General features: G+C 35.2%; 1 long non-coding RNA gene across 1 annotated transcript in view; it reads right to left on the reverse strand.

Moving 5' to 3' along the window:
• Positions 1-472: 472 nt before the first annotated feature.
• Positions 473-20,940, reverse strand: part of LOC110357999 (uncharacterized) — a 70,518-nt gene continuing 50,050 nt past the window's right edge. Inside the window, exons 3-4 of the long non-coding RNA XR_010472187.1 lie at positions 13,427-13,477; positions 473-3,590 (exon numbers count right to left, since the gene is read on the reverse strand). This is a non-coding gene — a long non-coding RNA (uncharacterized LOC110357999). The remainder of the gene's footprint in view (positions 3,591-13,426; positions 13,478-20,940) is intronic.

Consider the following 20,940-nt stretch of genomic DNA (forward strand, 5'->3'; position numbering starts at 1 on the left):
TAACCAACTCTATTTTAAAGCCTATTCTAATAATAAGATTAAGAGTTCTCTGTTGTAATACTTTGGGTTCAGCTTTTCACATTTTGGGAAATATTCACATTAGAGAAAATATTCTAAAACTTTGGATAGCCTCCAAGAAGTTGACATATTCACTGTCTTCTAAAGATATACAGATACAAAAAGCTCATTGCTATAGTTGCGTAGAAATTTGCATCTGATTTTGAAGAGGCTGAGTAGGATTAGTTGCAGGCTCCAATGTAATACTGTCCATCAGAATTGAAGTATTTCCTTCTCTTCTAATTTAGTCAAGGTATTTATTAGTCATTTATTCTGCTTTGTTAAAGGGATGTCTCACTTTCCTTTGACTTTCATCTCATGTCTGAGGACTTATATGTGATTTCTACTAGATCAGAATTTTCTATCCTAACACATGATTTTCAGTAAAAAAAAACCACAAAACTTTTTAGCTGAATCAACATATTTGAACCCCTGTCTCCTTAATTAATGGCTAGTACAGTCTCTAGTTAGGTTCCTTGGATTCAGGGAGCCTCCAAAATATGTACTTAATATAACTCAGACTTTAAACATTCTGAAGTTGTTCTGTCTCTTTCAAAACCATTCCTCTCTTGACTAAACAGTGTCTTTTAAAAAAACATAACTGTTCTATTTAACTGGTTGACACAGTCAGGGTTATTTGAAACTGATTTTAAATTTTAAAGAGAAACAAGTATATTTTTATATATTGTGGGTCCACTTTTAATCATTACTTAATAGAAGAGGTTTTCAAACTAAATTAGGCTCAGTCTTCTATATATGGCTAATTGTTCAGTGTTCTGTCAAATATATAATGTCATGGTTTAAATTGAAAAGTTAAATTACAAATTTTAAAATATTTATAATTTTCAGACAGTGGTGTTCTCATTTTTTTAATAGTTAAAATAGTTGAAATCTTATGACAAATAGCCTCAAAATTACTTCCTCACATATAATAAATTGACAAAATAACATGCACCTTTTTTTGGTATTTTTTATGATCTTCAGTGTATTTCAAAATGAGAAATATCTAGATAATTTAGGTAATTGTTTCATAATTTTACTAAAGGCCTGAGAAACTTTATGGGCAATATGAAAAAAACAATTCCTTAGACATTTTGTTTCGTGGTGGTTTAACCTCCTTTTAACAGATATGTTATTGGATAAAAGGACCATATTAATTAAAGAGCCTTATTCTACAAATATATTACCAGTGAAAATGAAAAACACAAGCAGTAAAAGAATTTCAGAACATATAGGGGAGGTACTCAATAATGATAAAGCTTTAAAGGATAAGTTAAATTAATTAAGTGATTGTTTTGGGAGGATCTGAGAGTTCATGCATTCTCTATAACAGAGAGATCAAAAAAGTAAAAACAGTTGGAGGCAAGTATGCAGGAAATATTAGAGCAAATAGATAAATTGGAAACCATTAATTCACTAAATTCAGAGGTCATTCATCACAGTGTTTCAGATGTGAACTCACAGAATTGCCAGTCAAGGTGGTGAAAATATCACAAGAAACTTGGCAGAGGGTTGTCGGGTTCCTAATTTAACTCCTACAAACCTAAAAAGCTCTGGAGGAGATTCTGAGAATAGTCAGTCAGAAAGTCTATTAATATGGCAGTGAAATTACTAATGACACAGGTAATCACAGTTTTTGTGAAGGTGTCAGCACATCTTCTTTAAAAAAAAATTCTGTCTCACTAACCTGTTGAAGGTTGTATTATGGTTGATAAGCATGTTTATGAAGGGAATCCTGTAGACTTAATATATTTTCCAAACTCCTTTGACTGAGTTCCACATGACAGCTGACTGAAGAAACTAAATTGCCACATGACTGAACAAAAGGTTCTTTTAGAGACTAAAACCTAGTTTAAAAAGTAAAAAGCAGTTGCTCAGGCTTAACAGTGTGTCTTCAGATGGAGGTGAGTCAGAAATGCCTGTCTGTCAGAAATGCCTTCTGACATCCATAATACAGGAATTCCTGATACTGATAAAAGTACAACAGGAGTAGACTGCAGATAACAGCCAAAATCATAGACTATTCCTAAACAGCAGTAACTTTGCTATAGAAGACTGGATTAGATGAAACCCTGGTTAGAACCTATAGGGTATTTCTATTGTCAGAAATCTGAGTGAGTTCAGAAAGGAAAAATGTTTGTTCATTGTTAAGCCTTACAAGTTCAGAACCAAACAAATGTAATGCAATTATCTTACCATTTCATTCAGTAGAAGGTACACTTTTAAATTGACCTAACAGATCATATACTAAATAGGTAAATGGAAAAAATATGTTACTATTAAACACCAAATATGAACACACTCACTGTAATATACAGATTTTTTTTTTAATTGGGTGAAATTTTTATTTTTCAGCTTTCCTACCTTAATGAAAGGGATGTTTCAAGAATACTGTGAATCTCTTAGATGCTCTAAAAATTCGGCTAATGTACAGTGCAGGATATATTATTTTTATTTGAAACTTCTTTGATTAAACACTGTTGAATTGAAAGCAAACTTTTGCTGTGAGCTGGAATGCAGAAAGATGTTACTGTTTTTCTTTCCAAATAAAATGATGTATCCATAGTCTAACTTGGAAATCTCTAATGACATCCTTCATTTAATGTTTTTGGAATGTTGCCTGGAATTTTGGATACAGGACTGAAGCTATTTATGCAGATTCTTTGCATAGCTAATTTATTCATATCTTAAGTATAGGTGACTACTGAGACACTAACCAGATGCTAGATAGCAGGATGCAACAGGAATATGTGATGGAGAGAGCCAGGATCAAGGAGAAACACTTAAAAATATTCTTCCATTTTTGACTACTGGCTGTAACTGAGATGAACAGTTATGCTCAGCATAGTCAGATCTCTCTGACCTTAGCACATCATATCTCTCATGCCAATTGTTCCTTGACATTAAACAGGAGAATAAATAAATAAATAAATAAATAAATAAATAAATAAAATAATTCCATGTGGCTGAGTACCTGAAAATACACATTTGTTTCTGTAGTAATTTTATTAAAGGTAAATCAAAGATGACTTTTTGCTGGCATAATTACTTCAGCCTGACATAAAATCAGTTGTGATTTTATGGAAATAATTATCTAAATCAGTTTTAATGGCTGGTTTGTGGTAGGGTTCTGTGCATGAAGATAAGTGAGATTTTACATGTTTTTTTTTTCATTTTCTGTAGGTGAAACATGCTGAGAGAATGTACATCAACATGTGGAATGATGTTTTTAAAAATATAATAACATTGAATTTCTGTTAATTCTGGAAGATAAACCAGACTCCAATATTGGGGTATGGGTAATATGATGGTTTAGTTGTTCCAGAAAACCAACGAAAGTTTGTGTATCAGAGATATACAGGCATTGTCTTCACTCTTCTTTGCTAGACTAAAGGTTTACTCTCTCTTGCTGTCTTCCTTCTCTTGTCTCATTCAGCCAAATGGATATGAGCCAGCAGTGTGTCCAGGTGGCCAAGAGGGCCAACAGCAACCAGACTTGTATCAGAAACAGCCTTCTAAAGCTCTTTTTAAACCTGGGAGGACAAAAAAATAAAAGAATTTTTCTGCTGTCATTGGAAATTCAGGTCAAAACTTCCTGACACCTAGATTTCTTGAAGGATATACAGTTAAGATCAATATAGTGCCATTAAAACATACATTTCTGCTGAGTCATCTGAAAGCAGCTTTGAGACTCTGTTTTTAGCAAACACACTTACTTGTAGAATCTGGATGCACTCAGTGATCTGTGAAGGTTAACATCTGTCCATAAAAGTGATGTGCTGAATTTCTTTTGTTTAATCACTTAAATGTTAACAGGAATTTTCAAATAGAACTGAATTTTCCACCTTAATACAGAAGTAATACTCACTATAAACTTTTACCTGTGGGTCAATGGGTGGGTATGTAATGATTTTTAGAAGTTACTTCAGCTGTCTTTTTATGTCTTTATGACACAAATCTTCACACTTGAAATCTTTCAGGGCAAGATTTTTAGAGGGATTTTTTTTAGCAGCTATGGCAGGATTTTTGCACATGACTACCTAGTATCTGCCTGTCTGAATATTCTAGTAATAACCAGCTTTTAAATCATAACAAATAAATGTCATGTATATATACACATATACATGTATATTGCATAAAATATATTTTTGTATATATATATTTAAAAACTTAAGTTGAATCATAACATCTGTGCAAGTATTAATTTTCCATTATTAATTCCTCTCCTGATTTGTTCACTTTTATCTGTAGAACCCAAAAAAGAAAATCCAGCTAGGTTGGTTGTAAAGGAAAATCCTTAGCCAAGATCAAAGGTAAATGCTAATAAAGGAGACATGTACAAGGTATGGGAAGTAGGAATAAGATTTCCAGGAGCCTCGAAATCTGGGAGTGAAATTAGGAAAACCACAACTCTGTTGTTGTTAAAATTAGAGAGGGTCATGAAAGGATTTTGTAAGTACTTAGGCAGCAAAAGAAAAACTAAGGAAAATGTAAACCTATTACTCTATGTAGTGGAAGAATCTAATCTGATGTATTCAATGTTTTCCTACATTCTGTATTTCTTAGTAACACCTATTCTTGGGCTACCCAGTTTCTTGAGGGAAGTCGTAGAGTCTAGGAGACTGAAGTATGACTCACAGCAAAGGAACAAAGAATTAGGGAATGCTTGGGCACATGGGACATATAAAAGTCCACGAGATTAATAGGATGCATACAAGAGTGTGCAGGGAACCTTTCTGATGTCACTGAAAAGATGCTCTCTGTAACTTTTTAAAGGTTGTGATGATTAGGTGACATTATTTCAAAACCACAAATACCATATTCATTTTTAAGAAGAGAAGAACTCTGCACTGGTCAGCCTCAGCTCAGTCCTTATGGAAGTCCTACATAGGCATATGAAGAAAAGAGGGTTATTGGGAATAATTGTCATAGATTTATAAAGGCAAAATTGTGTCTAACCCTCTATGACAAAATTACTGTTTCAACTGAAGAGGAAACAACAGTTGATGTTGTTTATTTCACTTTAAGAAGACTTTCAACATGGTCTTCTCTAATGTCATTATGGCCAAATTGGACAAGATAAAGATTGACTGGATGAAATACACAACAGCTGAATAGTTAGACTACTGGGCTGAAATGGTTGTGACCAGTTCCACAAAGTTCAGCTAACAACTAAGCGCTAATGATATTTTTTCTAAGGTTGATACTGAGAAAAATACTTTTCAGCATCTTCATTAGTGATCTAGACACTAAGATGGAGAACTTATAAAATTCAAGGGACATTGCCCATCTAGGGGGAGTGGTAAATACACTGGGGCTATATTTCAGAAGTACTGTGAGTTAGCTGCACTTTATAAAACAGACTTCTGCTTGCAAGTGGAAAGCAGAATGGCTGAGTTTGCCCTATCCACTGTCTTTTCAAGGAAATAATACGCTAATCGACTTAGTAAGCAATGTATTGACTGACTAAATGTTTTACAACAAACACTTCAGAGCTGTCTGTGCATTAGTAGTCTTTTCTAGACAAACAAATGGTTTCTAAGTCATAAGTCTCCTAAAAATGATGTCTTTAATGGCATAAATGTGCTATTTTTTTCATTTTTCTTTTTCAAGACATTTCTCAATGGTTATGAAATAAAATTGATTTTAAAAATCTGTAAAATGGTGAATTAGTTTTCAAGAAGTAATTCTCATTTTTGGCGTCAATTGTATTTGTCTTTACAAACGGCTGAAACCACTGCATGGATTGATAGTGAATAGACATTTACTTGTTCCAAACATAAGATAAAGATTCAGTCTGTGTTTTTGTTTGCAGCATAGAGCCCATCTTTCCTCTATTAACTTCTCAGATCTGGAGCCCAGAACATGGATCAAGTGAGAATTATGTTAGCAAGAAAAATGAAAATCCTGGTGCTGCCTTTTGATTACCTTTCCTCATACAAACCTGCAGAAAAAGAAAATTAAAGAGATCTTTCTTGGAACTATAGAAGTGAGGAAAACAAAACAAAACAAAACCAAAACCCCAAAATAAAAAAGAACAGAATGAGTTTATACACCACAGACCACAAATTTTCATATACCTTTTAAGAGGACTTGAAAAATTTCCACTCTTTTCCCTGATACTGCGAGAAGTCATTTAAAAAAACCAACCAAACAAACAAACATGTAAAGTATTATTAAAATATGCCCAAGTATAAAAGAGTGTTTAATATACACATGCAGGCATATTACAGACGTATTTATTTCAGAAGTACCCATGATTTTTATCTGCTACCAATTTTGGTTAATTTGTGCAGCATTTTGTTTTCCCATTGCCATAATAATTTAAAAACATTTGATAAACAAATGAAATAAATATATTCCTTCAAAAATGTGATCATTAAATGAACACTGTCTTTTCAAATTTCTGTGTTTTGAACATGTTTGAGACAGCTCATGGTGTACAGACTGATAGCTTTACCTGTTAACCAAACACATGTTAACACTGCATCATTAAATTTTTATATTTAATCCATATTATTAACTCAGTAAAAGAAAAGTTTGTCATGCTAATTCTTAACCCTAATAGTACGGAATAACAAACCTTTAATATGTTATAAAGATCTCACCATGTGATGCCCCAAGGAGTAGAGAGAAATCACTATTAACTCCCAAAACTTTCAAGGGTGCCAAGAAGCTGTGCGTAATATTAGCTGTGGAATCTCTTTTGTAAATCACAGCAGGTTTTTAGGTAATTCCCACACTCATCCTCCCCATCCCTGTATTTTTCATGTATGTGGTTTTAAGTACTTGGGTTATGATAGGCTGTAGAGTGCCCATCATAACCCAAATGACATAATTTACTTGATTTTCATTTCAATACACTTTATCTACTGTGAAGAAACAACCACCAGTGACGGGGCAGCTAGGGATACTCAGGTGAGAATATATTAAATTGAAGAAGAAAGACCTAACCCCAACACTAGAAGATTTTCTTGGTAATGGGACCTATCTACTATTCCAGCAATGAGGAAAACTGGTTTCTCTGGTTGTGTGATTTGATACAGTGAGTAAGAGGAATAAGTCACTTAGCAGACTAAATTGAAGGTAAAGATGTCATCATTTTTAAATCAAGGAGACTTTTGCCACTGAGTTTAGAAATGCAATGATTTTCGAATCTGGAGGAAAGTTACAATGGTCAGATGCAGTAGCACATAGCAAGAGAAAAAACATTTCAATTCTGCATAAAGTCTAACACAAACTCAATGGAAAAACTGAAGAATAGTTTCTCATTGGAAAATGAAACCTTTGTGGCCCAGGTCTTTAAAATCTATGCTTGATCAGTTATATCTACTGTACAAGATAGCTACTCATATTGGAAAGAGAAGGACGGATTACTTAAATAGATCCTTTTCAGCTCTAGTATCTATTAGAGCATGGATGTGTTCCAGAAGCGAGCTGACTGGGTTCAGGGAAGTTCAATAGCTCCCAATACAGAAGCACCTGCCTGCCTTGCTACCTCAGGGACATGCATTTCAAACTAATTAGCAAATCTGTTCTTCACAAAGCCACTGATTAAATGAGCTAAGTTATTCATATCAATGATGCCTTTTTTTTTTTTTTCTGAAAGTGGAAGTCAGACAAAAACAATTAAAAAAAAAATAGTTGTAGATGCACATAATGAAATTAAAGTATTAGGTGTACTGCAGTGCTGTCATGTTTTCCACCTGCTCCTCTTATGCACATGCAGCTTTTTGCCAATACACTCACCAGAGAGGAGGGAGACTTTGTATATCAAAATAGAACCTTGTTTTGTCAAGAAACTGTTACTGAAATTTTCATCCAGGTTTTTCTAAGGCTTGTTATGTTTTCACAATTTGTTAAAAACAGCTTTAGAACACGTACACCAGTGTTAGCACACATTTCTCTCCATTATTTAGTATAATGGGCCGTGGTAAAATGAATGAACGAGAATCAGTGACTGTCCCAGAGAGCTTTTACCTATAAAAGGCTAAATAAGCAGGCAGATCAGACAATAAGTAAATGCTAGATATGTAAAATATGATATTACCTTGTGTCATCTGATGTACAGTGTTTTATTTTCTTTATTTTAGAATTGTATTAGATAGTGGAAAAAGGGCTTCTAGAAGAGTGCAAATGAACTGTTTGGGCAAACCCTGGAACTGTTCATCCTTCCATAAGAAAATAAATTGGAGAAAATTGTTGTTTGCTCTTGTAAGTGTATTACAAAAATGTCCTTGTACAACATTCCAAAATTTTGACTTATATTTTTGGTAAAGACCTGCCTTTCCATTTCACCTTTTGATATTGAGAGCATCTTCAATTAGAATGATGCCTATCTTAAAAAAATAATTAAAAAACATTTAACAAGAAAACCAAGGTATTTTTTGTTCCGAAAGAAGAAGAATAATATTTCTTTGGTACTGTTCAGTGATTGAAGTACAAAAACCTAATGCTCCATTTAGTGAATAATTTTTCCTCTTTAATTTACTTGTTCCTTATTAAAAGAGACTAAAAAGTACAAATGACATGAACTGCTGCAAATAGTAGGATAATACTACAATGAAAATCACAGCGACTGCCAGATTTTAAATGATGATCACCTGCATGCATAGTTGTCGTGTACTGATAAGGATAATGGCTGAAACATTGTGGCAAAACCAGTTCATCCAGCCACAGGAGATGATACATCCAGTTTAGGGTGAACTGCGATTTACATATCAACGACAAGCTAATGAGCCACAGCCCATACCGGCTGGCCGATACCGGCGGTGAGGGACGTGCCGGAGGGCACATAGCTCCACCTTCTGATATGCCCAGCTTGGCACACAAAGGGGAAAAGCTGGGAACCTTCGACATGGCCCGGGACTTGTCGAGATTTGTCGATCTTTTGCAATCACCTCTTCCCCCCAGACTTTCCACTACTTGGAGTTCTATGAAAAAGCTCACCTACAACAGCACTGGTAGAGAATCCACCACCCTGAGGACCTTCAGCCCACCAGCCTCTACACGGGAAATGGACCAGACACCAGAGGATGCTGCACTCCTGAACTACAAACCCCAGCACCCTCGCCGTGGGACACCATAGGCCATACATCATCATACAAGTCTCGTCATCCACGCTGTGAAGCCGTAAGAGTGGCTTGATCCCTCACCCTTTTTTTTCTTCCTTTCTCTCTGCTCTTTCCTTCTCTCTTTTTTCTTCTATATCCCTATTTCTTTGTCTCTCCTTCTGTGAGTGATATCTTACTCTCTCTCTCTCTTATACCCTAGTTTTCTTTCCTCTCTATCACTCTCTTTCTCTCTTTTCTTTTTGAACATATAAGAGTAACATCATCTTAAACTCTGCTGTTGGATTCTTGTTAAGTTTTGTATTATAGCTATTAATGGTTGCCAATATATCGCTTGTAGAGAAGCTTTGACTATTATTGTATTGATAAGTTCTGTGATATCATAAAATACTTTTGCCAAGTCACTAATCTCTGTAATTAGTATTTCTACCACTTGCTTTTAATAAAGCTCATAGCCGAATTGAACCCCTGGAGTGCTTGTCTGTCATTCACTTCACATAACTGCACAGAATTAACCCAGAGTTAACTCACACCTGGTCTCATCTGTTGAATCAGGGTGCGTGTCGCGTTCAGAGTTAACTCATCCCTCATCCCATCTGTTGAGATGGGACAATAGTTAAATTACAGACTACCAAAAGGAAAGGTCATACCAGTTGGCAGGACAGTATGAAGAAAAAAAACAGAATATGAAAAATATCAGTGTTATATAATCATAAATTGTGATTGTCAGATTTTTAGATGAGAAACATCTAAATATAACCAAATCAGACACCGTTGAGAGAAAATGTCACACTGTCTGAAAATACTGTCCACAGTACTCCTTATAAATGAGCACAGAATTTTGGAGTTAGTTTTGAATATCTCAGCCACCGTTCATTGATAACAGTATAAAGCCTAGAGTGTACATGTTCATCTTTCAGTAGTAATCCTTTTAGTTAATTGGTGTGGGTTCTGTTGTGTGTACTGGTCTGGAACTTCCACACAATCATGTCACCACTTTTGTGCAATTAGAGTATCTAGTAATCCTTATATGCAAAATATATATAACTGTTGCACAATGATGATTAACCATTTTCCCTATTGATGTCATTTTTATTCTGGTCCAGCAAGTGGGAGTTTTACTGCTAACTTGAGTGAGGCCAAAGTATTTAATGACATAGTCAAAATTAGTTTGCTTTCAACAAGCTGCCAGATCAGAGAAGGGAAATGTTAACCAATTACATTTGTGCTGTCTGCTCCGTTTTGCTTTACAAAAAGTGTGCTTAATGACTTTCTCATACAGCTAAGGAAAGATGTTTTTAACAGTCTTTTGATCATACTGCAGGTGATATAGAAAAGGACAGACAATCTGCACTAGGATGAACACAGAAAAAAGTCTCATTTCTAACATAAAATAATTTCACAGTGACAGTCAAGTACTGGCCTGACAATCAAAAAAAAAAAAAAAAAAAAGAAAGAAATATTATTTCAGATCTTTGTGATTAGAGCACTACCAGAAATGGGAAATCTGGGTTTTCTAAATATGCTAAGTTTTATACATCCCTGCATGTTATCAGCACTGTATTGAGATAATGCTTCTTGAAGAGCTAAGAGAAAAGGTAGTTTGGGCTCCAGCCCTGAAAAATTCAGCACTGAGGATTAGCGCATCAGAGGCTCAGCCAAAAAACCTGGGTCTGGAACAGTAAGGAAACAGGGATCAGACAGTAAGTCAGACATTGATTCATGATTTTGTTTTTCTTTGATTTTTCCTGTAATGGATATCTGATTTTGGTGCTACCATCTGCTGTGAGTTACCTTGCCGATCGCTGTAGCACAGAGAAGTGTTTTTAAGAAAATAATTATTTAATTTCCTCTCAGGGAAATAAGTATCACAAAGGATCGAGGTCAGCAACTTCTGGAAGCAGGAACAGAGGAAAACTTAGCAAGTAATAATTTGAGACTCTGGACAGTGAAATGTCTTGTGTTTCATGATTCTAGGAAGGAAATCTCACAGATTTTGCAATCTCAGTCTGGGTTTTTATGTTCATGGAAACATCAGTGAAATTAACAGCAGATTTTGTGAAGAAGAGGTTAGAGGAAAGTGGGCAGAAACTTATTTCAGGCATTTTCACAATTTAATGAATCAGTAGTTCTTCTACTGTGAAAATTGAAATATGAATGGAAATATGACATACCATTACACGATTGTAAACCTATACTTTAAATTGAAAGTTAAAAACCACAACGAATATCATCATACTTGCTAGTGGTACAAAATAAAAACAAAACCAGGAACATGGAAGAAATAATTAAAAATTCTTTACACAGTGATTATCAGACACAGGCTTAGTGTACTTCTACTTACTGAAGCTGAATTCATTATGTAGTTTTTTGGTCATACTAGAAAAGTTCTGTTCAGAACACACTTTCTTGGCTGCACTTTTCACTTCTAGATAACTTCCCCAGCCCCCTGCTTAAACAGTGTCTTTCTTCAAACACTCTTCACATTGTTTAAGCCACTCTCAGAATTTTAATGTGAATTTCTCAGAATATGGAGTGTTATGAAGTATTAACACTCAAACCCACCGCTAATCCCCATGTGGCTTGCTTTACTCTTTTATATCTGTATGTTGTATGAGCCACAGAGAACAATAAAACTGAACAAGTACCTTTGAGAGAGAGGGAAAGCCTGTGTGTGAAACATGCTAAATAATTATAGTGGTGCAGTTTGAAGAACCGTAGCCAAGAATATAATAACTATGGAAAATTTCAATCAGATGTATAGCAATAGTTAAAATGAAAATTGCTGTAAAAGCTTTTTTTGAGGCCTTCTGTTACCCTGGCGTTAATTCTGATACAAAGTGAATACCAAGTCTGCTTCAAGAAGAAAAATATCTAGATTTTCAACACATGCACATGTCATTTTGCATTAATAACGCAGTAACAAGAGATTTATAGCAGGTCCTGTTTTCCCAATTCTGTAATTGCAAACTAGCCTCATGTTTACTGAATGCAGTAGAAAAACAAATTGAAAGCTTTTAATTCATAACACACACTGGAACTTAATACTGCGTTTTTAAATGAACACTATGTATTTTAATAATTCAAATCTAAAATGGGAAATCAAAATATAGCCTATAGAGGATATGTACACAGAATTTGCATACTTTTCTTATCTTCTTGCTTTTCTCTTTCAGTTCTGACATGCACATCTTCAGATTGTCTGAAACAACCAGAAAATGGCACAGAAGATTTTTCATATTCCATTTTTCTTAGAGTCACCATTCTTTTATGTTCCTGACTAGAGATCACATCACTAAGCAGAAATAGTTACATGTGAAAAAAAAATGCATCAAGAGGAAAACAACACACAGTTTTTCCCCCATTATTGTCCCATTCAGAGTTTACATTATAATTCAGATAAATTCAAAAGCATTGCCACAAGCATAGCTGAAATGCTTTAGAAAATGCTTTGTGAAAAATGTTGATTTATATAACTACTGGTACCAATGTGTAATTTAACATGTGTTGTGCACATAAATTTACGCTCCTGACACGTATTTCATACCACACTATAAAGCTTTTCAGATCTGCTGAATGGTGGGTTTTTTTAGCTTGCTCAGATGAAAAAGCCAAATTTATTTGGCTTTGTGAAAAAAACAAACCAAACCAAACCAACCAACCAACCAACCAACCAACCAACCAACCAACAAACAATAAAACTTGCTTAATTTAATAAAAAAATAGATCTATAGAAACAAATAGGCACTACCTCCAATACACAATATACATTGACCATGGACATCTGTCTTCTGTTCTTAGTTTTACCTTGACAAGGAAGGAAATAACATACACAAGTCTTTGGATTAATGGAAGAAGGAGCTTCCCAGTTTAATGATGTTAAACAGAGTTAAAAAAATAAACAAATCCACAAGCAAAAAAAAAAAAGAAGTAAAGTCAGCAAGGGGAAAGAAAATAAAGAAAGAAGGATTATAGAGAAGGAACAAATTAAAAATGGATAATCAAAGGAAATTTGAAAGAAACCACATAATCTGAACAAGATAACTTTGTTTCAGACTGTTAGCTATTTTTCCTTCTACATTTCCTAGTGCTTGAGGAATAACAACCAATTCAAATTAGTTCTAATTAAAATGGTTTTGTCATAGTAAAAAGCAAATAGTTTTATATACACATACTTATACGTCGGAGCAGAAGAAAAGTGCTCTAAGCAAATTATATGTGAATAATTTACATGAGCTATTTAACTGAGCTTTTGACAAGAAATAAAAACAAAGGAAAAATAACTAAAGTTAACTCACAGTAAGGTCATGGAGTCCTGGAGCAGAAGGTAGATAACATGAGATATTCCCCTGAAACCAATAAAAAAGATAAATTGTTATAGGTATTTTTAAAGGATGTCAAGGTCAATAAATAAAAGATTAGTTATGTTAAAGTTAAGGCCAGAATTTAACAATGAAAAATCATATCTGGAAAGGATTCAGAATATGCTTATCTTATGCTTTTACAGTTAAGACTTTGCCTATACCTCTTACGCATGGGATAGTACAGAATCTTTTTTAGTTAATATTTCTAGATAAAAATTTCTCTTGCAGGCTACAGGAAAAGAAATCAAAATATCTAATCTGAAAAAGTGGCTGTTTAAAAACCTGCAATGTTGAAGTAAAGCTGGGAAAACATCCAAGCTGTGTTTGAGTTAAAAATAGAAGTACAATGCTGTGATCTATTGTGTTTAAATTTGTTTATTTTATACTATGATATTTTAAAAGGTAATTTAAACTTGATTTCATAGGTTTCTACAGAGACTGTGGAAGTCTTCCAGAGGTCTAGATACCTTGCCTTTTTCCACAGATACCTTAATTGCACTTTAAATAGCAGATCATATTTTTGTTACAGTCCCTTTGTGTTTAAAAGTTCTTACAAGCATACTTTCCCAAGGAAAACTAAATAGAGTTCCCATCTCCCTACAATGCCTTTTATTTATCAGATGGGTATTTGCTATGGGTCAAACATCTGCAGTCCACATCCATGTTTTTCAATACTGGTTTCATCCATTCTATAGGACCAGATTGCAGTACTTGCAATCACTCAGCCATCATAATGCCAGCTTCCCATTTCTATTATAACTAGACTTTCTTATGTACAGCTGAATATGCAGAACTGTATAACCAAAGAGTTACCTACTTGCTGTTTATAACCTCATATACCTAATACTCAGCTGGTGTATTTCAAGACACAATTTCCAACATTACAAGGTCCATCTCCCAACTTAGGCAATGGCTTATACTCAGGAAGTGTGAGGGCTGTCCCCTCAGTGCTCACCTGGACACCTGGGCATCATTCTTCAGCAGATTAAGACAGCTCTGGAGTTGTCCTGGCTGTTATTTGAGTTTCTTGAGTTACAGCTGTTTAACTTTGTATGCAACACAGTACTGATAATTGCAGTATAGTCTAAGTGGTTCAGCGTAGAATTACAAAAAGGCTTAGCTTCAAACTTCAACTCTGTTGTGATATGCTATCCTAGAGATGCATTTTCCATCAATTTACAGTCACATAGTTAAGACCCCAGTGGGTGAGCAATTGGCTGATAGGCCGGGCTCAAAGGGTTCTAGTAAATGAGGTTATGCTAGTCTGGTGACCAGTCACTAGCGGGGTTCCACAGCGATCCATTTTAGGGCCAGCATTCTTCAATGTCTTCATAAATGACTTAGACTCTGGACTTGGAGGAATACTAAGGAATTTCACCAACGACACTGAAGTGGGAGGTGCTGTTTGCACTCTCAAGGGCAGAGAGGCCATGCAGAGGGATCTGGAAAAATTAGAGAACTGGATAATCACCAACCACATGAAGTTCAACAAGAGCAAGCACCAGATTTTGCACATGGAACATGGCTACCCTGGCTGTACATAAAGACTGGGGAATTAAATGTTGGAAGGCAGCTCTGTTGAGAGGGTTCTGGGGGTTCTGGTGGATGGCAAGCTGAACACGAGACAACAGTGGGGCCTGGCAGCCAAGAGGGCCAACCATATCCTCGGGTGCATCAAGCACAACATTGCCAGATGGGTGAAGGGGGTGATTGTTCTGCTCTACTCTGCACTAGTGCAGCCTCACCTGGAGCACTGTGTGCAGTTCTGGGCGCCACATTATTAAAAAGATGTTAAGCTACCAGAGAGTATCCAGAAGAGGGCTACAAAGTTGGTGAAGGGTTTGGAAAGGAAGCCATATGAGGAGCGGCTAAAGTCACTTTGTTTGTTCAGCCAGGAGGAGACTAACGGGAGACCTCATCATAGTCTACAGCTTCCTCACAAGGGAAGGAACAAGGGCAGACACTGATATCTTCTCTCTGGTGATCAGTGACACAACCCAAGGGAATAGCAGGAACATGTGCCAGGGAAGGTTTAGGTTGGACATTAGGAAAAGGTTCTTGACCCAGAGGGTGGTGGAGCACTAGAACAGGCTCCCTAGGGAGGTGTCATGGCACCAAGCCTGATAGTATTCAAGAAGAGACTGTACAACGCCTTCAGACACATGATGTGAACTATGGAGTTATCATATGCAGGGACAGGAGTTAGACTTGATGATCCTTGTGAGCCCCTTCCAACCCTGGACATTCTCTGATTCTATAAACTTGTGAAATGGAATTCAAGACTATATTTTCTATTTAAAAGTCATTAGGTATACAATAAAAAGTGATGCAATATAAAAAAAAATAAAAAAAATAAGAGTCTGCAGTATTTTTCTGCTTGTTCCTACTTTACAGAAACGTATCACAGAATCATAGAATCGACTGGGTTGGAAAAGACCTCAGAGATCATCGAGTCCAACCTTTGGTCCAACTCTAGTCCGTTTACTAGATCATGGCACCAAGTGTCATATCCAATCTCAGTTTAAAAACCTCCAGGGAAGGTGAGTCCACCACCTCCCTGGGCAGGCCATTCCAATGCCTGACCACTCTCTCTGTAAAGAATTTCTTTCTAATATCCAGCCTAAATTTCCCCTGGCAGAGTTGAAGCCCATGCCCCCTTGTCCTATTGCTAACTGCCTGGGAGAAGAGACCAATCCCCACCTGGCTATAACTTCCCTTCAGGTAGTTATAGAGAGTGATGAGGTCACCTCAAAGCCTCCTCCTCTCTAGACTAAACAACCCCAGCTCCATTTTTGATACAGGACAGGATACCGTTGGCCTTCTTGGCCGCCTGAGCACACTGTTGGCTCATGTTGAGCTTCCTGTCAATTAGTACCCCCAGGTCCCTTTCTGTCTGACTGCTCTCCAGCCACTCTGCGCCCAGCCTGTAGCACTGCAGGGGGTTCTTGTGACCCAAGTGCAGCACCCAGCACTTGGCCTTTTTGAACTTCATCCCCTATGCAACATGAGGATCATTAAATACCTACTTGTGAAGAGATACTTTCTCTATATTTCTGATATTTAATTTTTTTTGCTTTCTGGCTGACTGTAATCTTCCAATAAATATTTTTACTTCCAAGAAGTATTTCTATAAAATAGATAACAAATTAATTAATGATATTGATTCTGAAGTTATTAAATGTTTGCTAAATCAGGATCTGAATTATCTTCCTTGCCTGATGTATGTTTATTCTTATTTTGATGCGTCTCTTAAGACTTGGAACTTCCATGTTTTTTACTGTCATGTTACCTAGGTGGATCCAGAGACAATGGCAGAAATTAAATGACAGGAGGAAGAAACAAATGCAGATCAGTCTATATTTCCATTGATTTATAGATGTTTTCTGGAAAGTGAAAATATGTCCTGAAATTCATACTGTATTGGTCAAGAAAAATCCTACTTATTCTTAAATCTGTTTCAAAGAGGAGGTGAACCACTGATTATTGCCCAGAATGTGTGCAATAACAAAGTTGTTTGTTTTGTTTTGTTTTGTTTTCAGTTAGCAATGATGTTTCTAAAATAACAAGTGATGACATTTAGGTTTTCTGCCTGGTAAGATCTGTTGAGCTTAGATGACTTTAGATGCCCACTTCTTTACACACCCACTTCCTAAATTACTATTTATAGAAGTACTTCTGAGCATCTGCCATATCCTGAGTATCTCACAACATGCTTCGTCTGTTGACCTGAAAGTTCCAGTACTCCATCACTTTGCTCTTGTTTACCCTAAGCAACAAAATGTCTAGCTCCCAAATTCCATTTGTGTATAAAAGAAAGGCTGAGTAATGCTGAAACCACTTGATTTGATACATCTTGAAACTGCCACATCACAAAATGAAATTGCAGCTGTGGAAGGTAATAACAGCACTGACATTTTTAACAGAAAAAGAATAAACAAGGATACCAATTACAGCCCTGGAAAGTCTTAGTCTCTGTTCTCTAACTGCACTTAACAACGCACACATATATAATTTGAGCGGTAACAACTTCCAATTCTCAAATGCATACATTAATTATCATGTTCTGGTTTCATATAGTTCCTGTTTGGCTTTCTGCCAATATGGACAAAAACTCTCTTTTAACTCTTGTGAAAGCTTTGAAAGAGGCTTCACCATAACTAGCTTGTGGCTTGGTGTTCAGGAAACGTTAATGAAAGGTGAGAGCATGTTTTTTTTTTTTTCTATAAGTTAAATATTGTTTCTCTTTTGCATGTCTGTGTGACTGCAGCATTCACACTAATCAGAAGCTAACCTCAGTAAATGCTGTATATTTCTGAGGCTGATCCTGGATTTGTATTCCTTAGACTCTAATTCCCTGTATTGCATCTTTGGCAAAACTTGGATCCATATGCTTAGTGTTACTTGACTTGTTTTCTGCAAATCTTCATCATTTTGTGAGTTTTATAAATCAGATTTCTAAGGTTCACTGTGGACTGCTCCAGAAATGTAGATACTCATCTGACATTTTTGGTGACAAAGAACTTGGAATTTAGGTTAGTGTTGCACCTATTGCATAGGCACCTACAAGTTAAATTAGATTTGGCTTTTGATATATTTCTTTTTCTTTTTTGCCATTTAGTTAACTTCTAATTTATAGTTCTTGTACTTAAATTTTTGTGTTTGTGTGTTCCCAAGGCAACATAGGACTTAATAAGACTACTAGTTGCTATAGGCAAAAGAAACGTTTTTCAACACGTTGTCAGACTCATGATATAATTTGAATTTTGATGGTTTGCTGTAATGTTGTCTTTATGATTGTTATCATGAAGGCAGACAAAAATACTTTGCTTGGTTGGCACATTGTAGGTGTGAGCTAGCACTGTTTTCTGTACTGCTTTTTAAGATGAAAATGATAAATAATGGACTAGTTGCATCTGAGTGGATCTTTGGGGAAAGATAATCCTTCACTTTGATGAAAAATGGTCCTATTTTGGATAATTTAATTAGAAATTTAGTTTAAAATTATAGTATATTAGCAGTCACACTGTATTTTATAACATGAGTGCATGCAAACACTGGTGTATTTCACTGATTTAAGTACTGAAAATATAGGGTAAAAACATAAAATTAATATTTCATGTAGTTATTTGTATGAACAGTTATCACCAGACATATTACTCTGAGTATTGTTAACACATTTCGGATATTTGCAAGAATGAATATTTGAAAAGACGTCATAAAATTAAAAGGGGTTTTACTAATGTGAAGTTTTTTACTCCATTTGGACTTCAAATTTAGTTTTCTTGAATTCCAGTATCAACGACAAGTATGACTGGTCACTAAACCCTAATACTGTCCCTTTAATTAAAATCCTTTTAAACATGAGTAGGGATATGGATATACTGCAAGAAGTATATCTTTGTTTTCTCCTCTTCTATTGCGTGCCTTGGAATTATAGTGAAATATTTTAAGCTGACTTGCAACAAACTAAGTTTATATTTTCCCCCAGTAAGTGAAGAAATTACAAGTATTCACTTTCTAATTTAACTTACTGAATTTTCTAGACTCAGAAACTTTAACTTTTGATAAACATGATTTAAGCAATTAATTTTCTAATAATGCAACTTGCAGTAATTATTATCAAATAGTTTATTTTGTTGATTCCCTTTGAATTTACAGAGTAACTGAACTGATAGTATCTTGAGGTAGACTCTTCTGCTGATTAAGCCAAAGTATAACTTCTGATTAATCTTAAATTTTATTATAAATCCAATTTCAACCTTTTCTTGTAGCGTTCATAAACAAAATAATCTCAGTTTTAGTATCCACAGGGAATGTCTGAAATTGAATCAATAGGTTGCTGAAGCATGGCAAATTTAAAATTAACATACTGTGATAATTACGGGGCTTTGTGCAGTTTATAGCTTATATGAGCTCTGTATAGCTCTGAGTCAGAATGTAAAGCACAGTGGGTTTTAGCTGGGCTTTGCCTTCTTGCTTCCATCTTAGTTTAAAATAAACCACTAAAGGCTAATTACAAAAAAAGTTTTTTTCTCTGTTACTTTTTCTGAACAGAAAATGCGTCATTTCTCAGACAATTTTTTTGCTTAATAAAATAACTTTCCCAAGAGATCATGAGTCTGAAAAGGAAAGATTGCTTTGCCGGTTCTTAACGAGGCATGCTCCAAAGTCACCTAACAGCCCAGGAAGCAGAAAGAGGCACAATTCAGGTATCTGTTCTTCGATCATTTTCGGCAGTTCAGAATGAAAAAAGAAAATGCAGAAGCTTGATGACATATGTGGCTCATCTTTCTTACAACCAGTGGTTCACTGGGGGCTCTCTTATGATTTATAAATTCTGTTATTTTCTCCTTATCTAAAAGCAATGGCCTGCTTTTCATTTCATTTCAATGCGGAGTGTGTTCTACCAAGCTTATCATTTGCCTACTAAGAATTAAATTGGACTGAGATCTGAAAAAGCTCTTGTCCACTGTGCATGTGTTTGATATGATAGACAAATTATTTGAATGTGCCTTTAGACATTCTCTTTAGCCATCAGAAGTCCTAAATATCATCTCAGTCTTTTGTCAGGAATTTGGTCGTCAGCTAACATGAATTTGTTGATCAGATTTTTGTCATAGGTATTTATTAAAACCAAAATAGTTTCTACATTTTTAGTACATTAATCTAGAATATGCAAAGAAGGCAGGAGATAAACTCAGTTTACTATACACATCCAGTTTATTTACAGTGACAAGATTGGCTGTCTTAATTTTTATTTTAAAGCTTGCTAATGTCTTAATTGGAAAAGCAAATTATTTGCTAGCTATGGTGAAACTGGGCTGACAAAAGCCTGAAGAAATCAAAGAAATAGTAAAAATAATAATAAAAAAAAATTAGCTCTTTTTTCCTTAAAGATATGCATTTAAAAAAAAAAAAGAAAGAGAAAGAAGACTATACTCATTGAAGGAAGACTGTAATGATAAATAAATCAATCAACCAAAACTGAAGAAAATATATATTTTTTTTAATTAATACCATTAAAATGGAAGGGGAAAATGGAACTTCAAACAACTGCATTATTTTCAAATGCTCTTTTGTTTTTCTCTAGTTTGAGAAAACAAAGAAGGAGAGAATTAGGATGGTAGTGGTTGCACAGTGGATTGTGAAGCTAGACAATTAGGTTGGAGAAACATCATGTTAGGCAGACATTACAATGGGGGAACGGACAGGCTGAAACAGAAGCTTCCAGTGAAGCCTCTTAAAATCCAAGATATTAATTCAGGATCTCTAATTGGAAAGACTGTGTTTGCAATGAGTTTTACTAGAGTCTATTGTATATATATCAAACATAAATTATCATTACACTCCATTTCTTAGGTTCAGGATGAGAAGATACCTCCAGTTTCTAAGGAAAACAGCAGAAACTGACTTTTTCCCTGAACCATGCACCTGTGCTGTGTTATTTA

Source organism: Columba livia, chromosome 4 (genome assembly GCF_036013475.1).
Source record: "Columba livia isolate bColLiv1 breed racing homer chromosome 4, bColLiv1.pat.W.v2, whole genome shotgun sequence".
Taxonomy (NCBI): Eukaryota; Metazoa; Chordata; class Aves; order Columbiformes; family Columbidae; genus Columba; species Columba livia.